Genomic DNA, 10,743 nt, shown 5'->3' with positions numbered 1-10,743 from the left:
TTATGTGATTGAACTGTATTTCATAAGTTTTTGGTATAATGAATTCTATGTTTTTGTTTTCAATAACACAAATAAATATTACAACATTTACAATTACATTTTTGAAATAGAAGTACTTTCAAATAGATTTTTCAAAAACATAAGTACTTTCAAATAGATTTTTCCAAAACATATTTTAATTATTACAAATTGTGGAATCTTAGTGTGCTTGAAATTTGCATTTGCAACAAGCAAGCAACATGCACCGATTGAGGCCAATGATGAAGTAAACTCTTACAATGGCCCAAATGATGGCAAAAGTACCATCTCCCCATAATTATCCCTCCATTCCTGAAGCAATTATTCCTTCGAAAGAACATTTTGTAGGTGGGGGGAATTCATTAGTATTGTTAAGCATTACACAACTATCTGATTGCACTCCTCGTAGATTTGTTTTCGAGGGAAAATTGCTTTGTAATTATGGTACATACAAAGTTGCAAATCCCAAATACCCAACCTTTTTGAAAGATGACTTCACATACAAGTTTTGTTCCCACACTGTGACACTACTTGTTCCCTCATCGTATATTCATCAATTTGTGAATTTCTTGCAAATTGGTGAGTTTTATAGAATTGAGGGTGCAACTGTGGTGTCAAGAGAGATAACCAAGGGTGGAACTTCAAAGTTCTCTCTACTTATTGATGCAACAACATGCATCATTCGAGGAGAACCTTTCAAAGGAAACCTTTGCTTGTTGCCTGACCATCCAATTTGCAAATATGTTCCTTGGGGAGCAGAGATGATAAACTTTGGAAAATTAAATGTTCTGAATGGCATGGGGACAATTGCAATGGTAATAATCAAAGTGCCAAGCAATGAAGGTATGGTGGATCAGATAATTGTAGCTGATGGACCACACGATGAAAATAGAGCTACGGTAAATTAGAGTTCTTAAATCATACTTATTAATTTGGTTTTGCTTTCCAAGTTGAATCATTTCAAATTTTGTTATTAAATCTTGCAGCTCTCTTTTGTCACTGAAAGAAAACACACTCTCACTCAACTAGTGCAAGAATTCAACAAAGAAGGTGTTGTTATGTACATCTTGAAGAATGTATCATTCTTGAAGGCCAAGAATACTATTTGTGTTTTTAACTTCACTATTCTTGCGGAGGTGCCTGACGGTCCAACAAGAGATGAATTGAAACAAGCTTTCATGGCACAAGTCTCTCACCTAGGCTATGGAACAAAGGTAATTATTATGACACAAAATTTTTTATTGTTGATTTAAGAGATTACTAACCTTCTATCAAATGTGATTGCAGGTACTTGGCATTTTGCATTTTACACAAGTCAATGCTGACTTGCTAGAGCACATTTGCAAGACCTGCAGTGGGTTTCGGGTTAGCCGTGATCCATTGCGTCCATTTTGTTACTCTTGCAAAGGTCCTCAACCTATCGCACAAGTCCCTTGCTTGACTGGAGAGACATTGTGCAGTGTGGTGGAGAAGCTATTCCTATTCATGTTACAGGGCCTTATGTAGACATTGTACTTTCTTTTGAAGTTCCGTTCCTCCAACTATATGAGGAAGATCTTATGATAGCACGTAGTAGACTCAAAACTTGCAAACCTAGTGGAAGCTTCACTATTGATAGCTCTGGGTTTGTGATTGCATTTGAGCCAAATATGTAATCTTCTTCCTCAATTTGAATGCACTTACTTTTGCTCATATTGGTGCAAAATAATTGCTTTGTGTTCCACTTTGATTTATTGCAAGCCACTCATTCTATAAGTGGGAAGAAACATCTAACTACAATGAATATTGATGAACTTCTAAATAGTAGACATTTATCACTAAACGAAGGCTTCATTGCTGAAAGACCAACCAATAGAAATATTATTTTTTGTTTTCAAGAGTTCTTCCCAACCATGTCTTATCAACAACTTCTAAAAACCACATTTATGGATATTACAAGTACAAACGTAAATCAAAATAGTCCTTGGCACTTGTTAGCTTCAAAAACTACAAAAAAACCACTATCTATAGAAGATGTTCATAACCTAGCTGAAACATCCTCAACTTCTCGTGCAGTGATTGTAGATATTCTTCAATGTTTCTATTCAATCTTTGGATCTTCTTTTGACCAAGGCTTTAAACAAAATATACAAAATACAAAGAACTACTACACCAACAAATGACAACTTTCATACGTTATGTGAACATATAACAATGCCAACTTTAGAAAATAAAGTTTGCTCAAAAAAAGGAAAAAAATTAGTTCTTCATTGCAAGAAATATACCCAAAAAATTTATTGGATACTCCAAGTTTTCCTTGTATATGTTGTGGGTCATTGAAGTTCTTCTCAAAGCTTAGAAAATTAAAAGAGAACATGGCAATATTTTTGCATACAAATGGTGTTAACATTATGACCTCAAAGACAAACACAAGTTACTTGTATTCTATTTGCTATAAAGATGTTAAAATTAAGAAAGTACCAACAATATGCTCAAAAAATATGAGAATGGCAAGAAAAACAAATTACACAAGCCAACTCAATGACATTGAAGCATGCTTGATATCCATTAGAATTCGTTTCACATAAATTCAAGAATTGACATATAAAGGCCAATATGGAATTCACGGGAGCGTAGTTAACGTTCTTGCGGACGTCAGCAAAGCACAACAAGTGCTTCCTCACTTCTTGGGAGAAGACGACACTATGGCAGTAGCTTTGAAACACAAACTATCATACAAACATAGTTACATGAGTGGAGTCGTGCGTCCAACATTTACAATGATGGCTCTAGCATAATTAATGAAGTCACAACTGTACTTGCAACATGGCGTTAACATAAATCCACTTTGGGAAGCACACATCAAAATGTTGCAAAGAGAAGAAGATCTAGAACCCAACCTCGAAGACCATAACGAAGCCACCAACGACGACTGTTTCAATACAGACACTTTGGTGCATGGCATATATAGCAGTCAACAGGTAGTGGACTTCAAAGACAAAACAATTGCAATTGCTCCATTTGAAGGTTTCTCCCCATTAAGTATATTTAAAGAAAAACATTGTGAAGAACTTGCATTTCCCAAATTGTTATTTGGAGAGCAATGACAATACAACATTCCAAACACTGATCGTCGATTTTCTCTTTCGATCGATAATCTTTTCTTTAAGACAATAAAAATCTTAGTACGTCAGTTACTGTCATCTTCATGGGTAAGAATGCGGAAGGCTCAAACAATACTAGCTAAGCATGCGCTTGAAGATACAAACATGAAAAACTCCTTCAATCAAACATAGGTTACCGTGACTTCACGAATCTCAGAACGTCGTCCGATTACAAGTACCACCTCAAAAAAAACACCTTCGCAATGTTGCGACAATTAGGGCCTCCTACTTTCTTTGTCACATTTTCAGCAGTTGAAAAACTTTGGGAACCATTACTCCATCGCCTTCAGAATATTAATTCAAAAACACTGACACCAACACACTCAAACTACAAAAAAGATTTGAGGCAATTAATTCAATCGGACCCTGTTACAACAGCACAATACCACGTTCATAGATTCCAAGCACTAAAAAACTTATTGAGAAGAGATCCTACTATTTTGGGTAATGTGCTTGACTTTTTGTTCGTAACCGAATTCCAAAATAAAGGAAGTCAACACGATCATGACCTACTATGGGTGGAACATGCACCAACATATGGTGTATCCTCAAACGAAGACAGAGACTTTTGTAGAAAAGTACATTTGTGTTGATATTTCAATGTTTCCATTGCAACAAAAAGACATACAAACCCACAAGCATCGCAAAACTTGCTTTAAGAAAAAAACAACGTGCAATTTTGGATTTCCACGACCACCTATGGCATCCACAAAAGTGTTGTTACCCATACAAGAAGGTTGCAAAAATAGCAATCTTAGGAAAAACTACAAAAAAATAAAGAATTTCCTAAATGAAAACACATTGTCAATGGGCTACAAGACATTCTTACATTCCCTTAAAATGGATGAAGAAGAGTACATCTTAGCTCTCAGATCTTCCATCGCACAACCAATAATATTTCTTAGAAGACAACCAAAAGATGCATACACAAATAATTTCAATACTACACTGTCAAATCTTTGGGGAGCAAACACAGATATCCAATTCATACTGAACCCGCATGGAGCAGCTTCCTATTGTACATCATACATGACTAAAGTGGACAAAGAAACTACAGAAGCCATTAGAGCCGCTATGAATCAGAGCATTTGTAATAACATACCTGCGAACGAACGTATTCAAAAAATAGGTAACGCAATCTTAAATACCCAACATATAAGTTCTCAACAAGCAGTGTACCTAGCTCTATCTCTACCACTATCAACATCCACAAGACAATTTCAATACATCAACAAACACAAATCCTCCTGAGAAAAGAACATTGCTTCTAAAAAGATGCAACCAACGGGAGCAACTACATTCAGAAAGTATGAACATCTTCTTCGACAACATTATCACAAAGTACTTGAAACGCCACCGACACTTATAAGACATTTGCTTGGCAACATTCGCTAGTGAATACACATTCCATGCAACATGCTCAAAGCATAGAAAAAAACCACGTATCATTCGATTTAACAACTACAGTGAGATCATGGACCCTGAGAACTACTAGAGGGAATTGTGTACATTGTTCTTGCCCTATCAAAATGAAGAACCACAACTTGGTGACAATGCAAGTACATGGCATGACATGTATTTTTGTAACAAACACATCAACGACTGAAACATTTCCACTAAAACAAAGACATTTGGCAGTGAATTTTTACTTACATACAAACTACAACCGAACAATGAATACCACCATATATTTCGCAACTTAAATCAAGAACAATGACTAATAGTTGAAGACACAATGCTTTAAAAAAGGCTTCAATCTTCCACCTTTTCATAACTAGAAATGCAGGGACAGGAAAAACACACACCCTATTGACAATAGTATAAGCACTACTAAGACACTACTCACACAAAGACAACGATGATGCAACACTTCCTAGGGTATTATTACTAGCTTACATACGAAAGGTGGCATACAACATAGGTGGAACAACAATCCATTCCGATCTACATTTACCCCTTATGGCAGCACACTACACAAGTCTATTAGCCGGAAAAAATTACAAGAGCTATCACAACTATACAAAGACCTCGAACTAGTTGGTTTTGATGAAGTATCCCTTATTGGCCATAGCACATTTGTTGCTGATGACATGAGACTACGGGAAATAAAACATAACCACATGCAACCATTTGGAGGGGTGTATATCCTCTTGTGTGGAGATCCATGCCAAGCTATCCCAACCAAAGACCTTTGGCTATTCATGGAACAATCATAAAAAACAACCATGACATCGTCTTTTTGGAAGGACAATGTAATGATGTATGAGCTTAACATTCCAATGCGACAAAAAAACAATGACTTTATAGAACTCCTTAACAAAATAAGAATAGGCAACCAAACAATAGAAGACATCTCCAAATTAAACCAACAATATTGTTGAAAACCGTTCCAAAAACAAAAAATTCCACACCTCTTCTATAGCCAAAGACATCCACCACAAGGAAATTTTTGATTTGCTAGAAGATAATCCACATATTCTTCATGCAATAGACAAAAGGCACAAAACATGAACAAAACAATAATACCACCTAACAATGCAAAAAAAACTGCAGGTTTACACAAAACTCTACACCTAAAGCTAAGTATGATTGTTGAAATCTATTCAAACATCTTAGACATTCTTGATGGTTTGGTGAATGGCACAGATGGCATATTCAAAGATTCAGACCTTTCAAACGAGAAAAATGTAATTTGGATCTTGTTTAACGACAACAATACCAGAAAACAAGCACGAAACAAGCACAAAAACTTGTACAATTCCAATATTCCCACCATTTGGACACCTACTCACCAAATCGCAAGAGAATTTCAAATTGGGAAAAAACGCTTGAACACAATTACAAGGCGACAATTTCCCATACAACCCGTTGCATCACAAACAATTCATCGATCACAAGGACTATCCATGGATTCACTAGCATTTGACCCAACATCAATCAAATCTCATGGCCTAACATACATAACATTATCACGAGTCAAAAACCCAGAGAACTTGTATATTGTCAATCCAATACAACAAAAACATATCAAAGTGGACCAACATGTTGTCAAGGAGATCAAATGTTTGAGATTAGAGCATCAATGGATACTTCATCAAAAAAACTTGTCTACCATTAATAACATACATCCAACACTACAATCCCTCAAAACAAGAGCCCTTAACACACATTCTGATGACATACTACATGACAAAAGTTTGGTAAGCGCAACAATATTATGCCTTCAAGAATTGCATACAAAATCATCCAATAACCTCCATCTACCACACTTTACATGCCTTTAAAAAAACAAAGGAAGTGGAATTTCCACATGCTACAAGGACTCCTTGAGATTAGTACACAAGGAATATATATATCACAACCAATGCGAATGCTTGTTAACAATATTCTCCACCATCAATTCCTATGAATTTGCAATTATTAATGTATACAAATCACCCACAACACGTAATTCAATCCTCCAATCATCATTACAAAAAATGATAGACAATATTAAAAAAACAACACACACTACCATCATAGGTGATTTCAATATAAATTACAACATCTCCGATAACAACACAAATCCAAAATTAAAATTGCTCGAACAACAAAACTTCACGCAAATTATTCAACAACCAACTACAATACATGGATCAACAATTGACCAGATATGGACAAACTCTACTAATAAAAACATATTAACAGGAACAAACTTCATTTACTGGTTCGACCACTCTTTCCTTTACACAAACATTGTTGTCCCTCTAGGGCATGACTTTTGAATGTAATTCACCTTGTTATTTCACAAATTTGTGATTTCTTATTGGCTGATGAAGGGTGGACTTTATTGGTTGCATGGTCTGTTTACTAAAATAGAACATTCTCGTGGAAGCGCATGACTATTTTTGGCGTTGCTTGTTGAGGGCATGAATAAGTAGACTATCTTTAGAAGCATGGCGTGTGCATGAATGGGCACCTCTCTCCCTCCACAGCATCACTCGAGCTCTCTTGCATCTACTTCGTCTTGCAATGCCTCCCTCCGATAGCTCCCAGTCTCATCTGTTTAGAGTTGTAGCTCTCTCTCTCTCTCTCTCTCTTTCCCATGGAGCTTGCTTTAGCTCAACCCTCTTGAGGGCTTTCTCCTATCGCCAAATTCATTATTACTCATCCCTCTACTCATCACATGATGGTTCTCACAAAGTTGCACTAAATCTTAATTCACCATCATCCCCCCTAAGCGGCAGCTCTTTAAGAAGGAGTGTTTTTCCTCGAAGCACATTGTGCAAAGAGTTTCTTCCCAAGGCATCTGGAGAAGGGGACCTTTGTTCTACAGCTTCTTGCTCGCTTGTTGGAGAGTATTGGTCTTTGGGATGCTCATGCAGTGCTCCAAAGGAATTAAAATAGGCTTACAGCCTGTCATCCCATATTTGGACAGCATGTCTAATCTATACCGCCTCTGCAAGAGCCATATCCCACTTGTGGATCTAATCACCTCAATGCCCAAGAAATAAAGTAGCTCTCCCAAATCCTTCATCTCAAACTTCTGCTTCAATAGCATTTTCACATGAAGGATATCTTCATCACTATCACCTGTGATGATCAAATCATCAACATAAATGACAAGCAGCATAATACCTTTCTCTATTTTTCTCACATAAAGTGAGAAATCTGCCGTGGAAATCTGAAAGCCAATAGTGACAAGATACTGTCCTATCTTGTTAGACCATGCTCTAGGTGCTTGCTTCAAGCCATACAAGGCTTTCTTCAACCTACAAACAAACTGAGGATTGAACAGCATGCATGTAACCTGGTGGCTACTCCACATAGATCTCTTCTTGCAAATCACCATGCAAGAAGGCACTCTTTACATCCATCTCTTACATCCCTTTGATGCAGCCATAGCAATGACTACTCTTACAATTGCCATCCTTGCAACCGGACAGAATGTTTTTCATAATCAATGCCATATGTTTGTGCATACCCCTTGACAACTAATCTTGCCTTGTATCTACTCACAGAACCATCTGCATTGTGCTTCACCTTATAGACCCACTTGCAGCCAATTGCATTCTTGTCTTTAGGCAAAGGCACCAATTCCCATGTAGCATTTGCTTCCAAGCATCCATTTCTTCATCCATGGCTTTCTCCCATTTTTCTTTTCCCATGGCTTGCTCAAAAGAAGTGGGTTCTGGTTCATGTATCACTTTGACCATACTATGCATAGTGAATGGTTGTAAATCCATCATATTTCAGCCTATCCATAGGATACTTAACTCTGGTAGACCTGTGCAAAATAGGCTCACTATCAAGTGCTCTCAAAACATCCCTTGTCTTCCTTACTCCGGGTGTAACAATAGAAGGAATACCCAACTCATCATCAAGGCTCTGTTCTGAGCCACTGGATTCACCATCCTCGTAAGAGTGACCTGCATTCACATCAACCATGGGCTGATCTACTTTCTCTTTTCCCTTTCGTGATACTTGCATACCACTATCTGCATTGATTTTGGGAGATTCTCCTGATCTCAATTTGCTTATCCATGGTGAAGTATGTGAACCACTGCTAGAGGACACTACAGGTCCACTAATATTTTGTGATTGCTGCTGTGAATTTTGTGCAGCATTACCATTTTGTGCATCTACATCATCAATCACATTTACTGGTTTATACCAGCTGCTCATCTCATCAAAAAACAACATCTCTGCTCACTGTAAACTTACGAGTAGAAGGGTTATAGCATCTATACCCTTTCTCGTGTAGAGAATAACCAATGAAGATGCACTTCTCAGCTTTTGGATCCCACTTGGATCTCAACTCATCTGGCACATGAATATAGGCAATGCAACCAAAAACTTTCAAATGAGAAATATCTGGTTTCCTACCAGTATACCTCTCCTCTAGCATCATGCCATGTATTGTTGCAGTGGGAGTCCTGTTCATTATGTAGACTGCTATAGCAACTACTTCAGCCCAATAATAATCTGGCAGGTCTTTTTCGTTGATCATGGCACGAGATACCTCTCCAATATGCATGTTTTTCCTTTTTGCAAGTCCATTTTGCTGTGGGGTATGACTGCATGAATATTGCTACTTTATGCCATGCTTCTACAGGAACCTTGCAAACTCATTTGAGAGGTACTCTCCCTCTCCATCTGACCTTAGCCATTTTATTTGCAGGCCCATTTCTTTCTCAACCATAGCTTTAAAAGCTTTGAAATGCTCGAACACCACTTTTCTTTTTCATAAAATACACCCAAACTTTTCTGTTGTAGTCATCAATAAAAGTGACAAAATAATGACAGCCTCCAATAGATGCAGCTTTAGTAGTCCACACATCGAAGTGGATTAATTCCAATGGCCTCTTACTCTCTTGAATATGTCTAGGAAATGGTTTCCTTGCCTGTTTTCCAAATTGATAGGCTTCACATACCTTATGCATTTCTGCAACCTTGAACTTAGGCAATCCTGCAACAATATTTTGGGCATGCATTAATTTAAGTCGTTGTACATTAACATGACCAATGCGTTTATGCCAGATATCAATATCTGCAACTACAGTGGTCCCATGTGCAAACATTGCTGCACTCAATTCAGGCATGTCCGCATCCAACGTAAACATTCTACCCTTCTTATTCCCTTTTGCTATCAAGTGACCTTTATTTTTCATATCCTCAACAAAGCATCCATGAGGATTAAATCTGGCCTGCAAGCCCTGCTCAACCATTTGACCAACAGAAACTAGGTTCTTGGTGATATTCGGGACAAGAAATACATCAAACAGGTATTTCTTTTTCCCATCCTGCATGGACAAAGGAATTTTACCAATCTGCACAATAGGATGTGCAGTATCATCACCAGTCTCCACAAATCCTTGTCTTTCCATTTTCCTTCATCCTGCATCCATTCTGCATGACCTGTCATGTGGTTTGATGCATCTGAGTCAACATACCACACATCATTGCTTTCTTTTGCACTTGTCACAAAATTGGTCATGTACTCCACCATAAACAAATGCTCATTTCTGTCATCACGTTGTCTACTAGAGGATGCATAATTGCCTTGCTACAATTTTCCATTCATGATGTCATTCTACTTTTTGTAGCAGTCTTTAGCCATGTGACCCATTTTACCACAGTATTAGTATTCAACATTGCTGTTTGCATTTTGGCCTCTCTACCATCCACCACGAACTCTTTGGCTCCCCCTGCCTCTAAGGTTACCATGTCCTCCTCCATAGGATTGGTTTTATTGAATTTGCTGCATATTCTGATTTCTGCCACAGCCTCCAAATTCGGCCTGCTCGACCTCTACCTCTACCTCTTCGAGCATTTGAGTAGAAGATAGCTTCTTTTGAAGTTTTTCATGAAGAAGATGCACCACCATTTCTCTGCTCTTCAGAAATTAGAAGAGCAATCAACTCCTTAAAATTAGGAAAATTCTCACGGACAGCAATGGATGTGCAGAACTATGCATAATCCTTTCCTAGAACATTCAAGGTCACAAAAACTAAATCATCATCTTCCACTGGCGACCCAATGGAACCAAGTGCAGTTGCAATCTTCTTCACCTTCATGTGGTAGTCATTGATGCTCATATATT

This window comes from Dipteris shenzhenensis, chromosome 19, assembly GCF_047967505.1.
Source record: "Dipteris shenzhenensis isolate YYH24624 ecotype China chromosome 19, Dip_SZ_1.0, whole genome shotgun sequence".
Classification (NCBI taxonomy): Eukaryota; Viridiplantae; Streptophyta; class Polypodiopsida; order Gleicheniales; family Dipteridaceae; genus Dipteris; species Dipteris shenzhenensis.
This window is presented reverse-complemented; position numbering follows the sequence as displayed.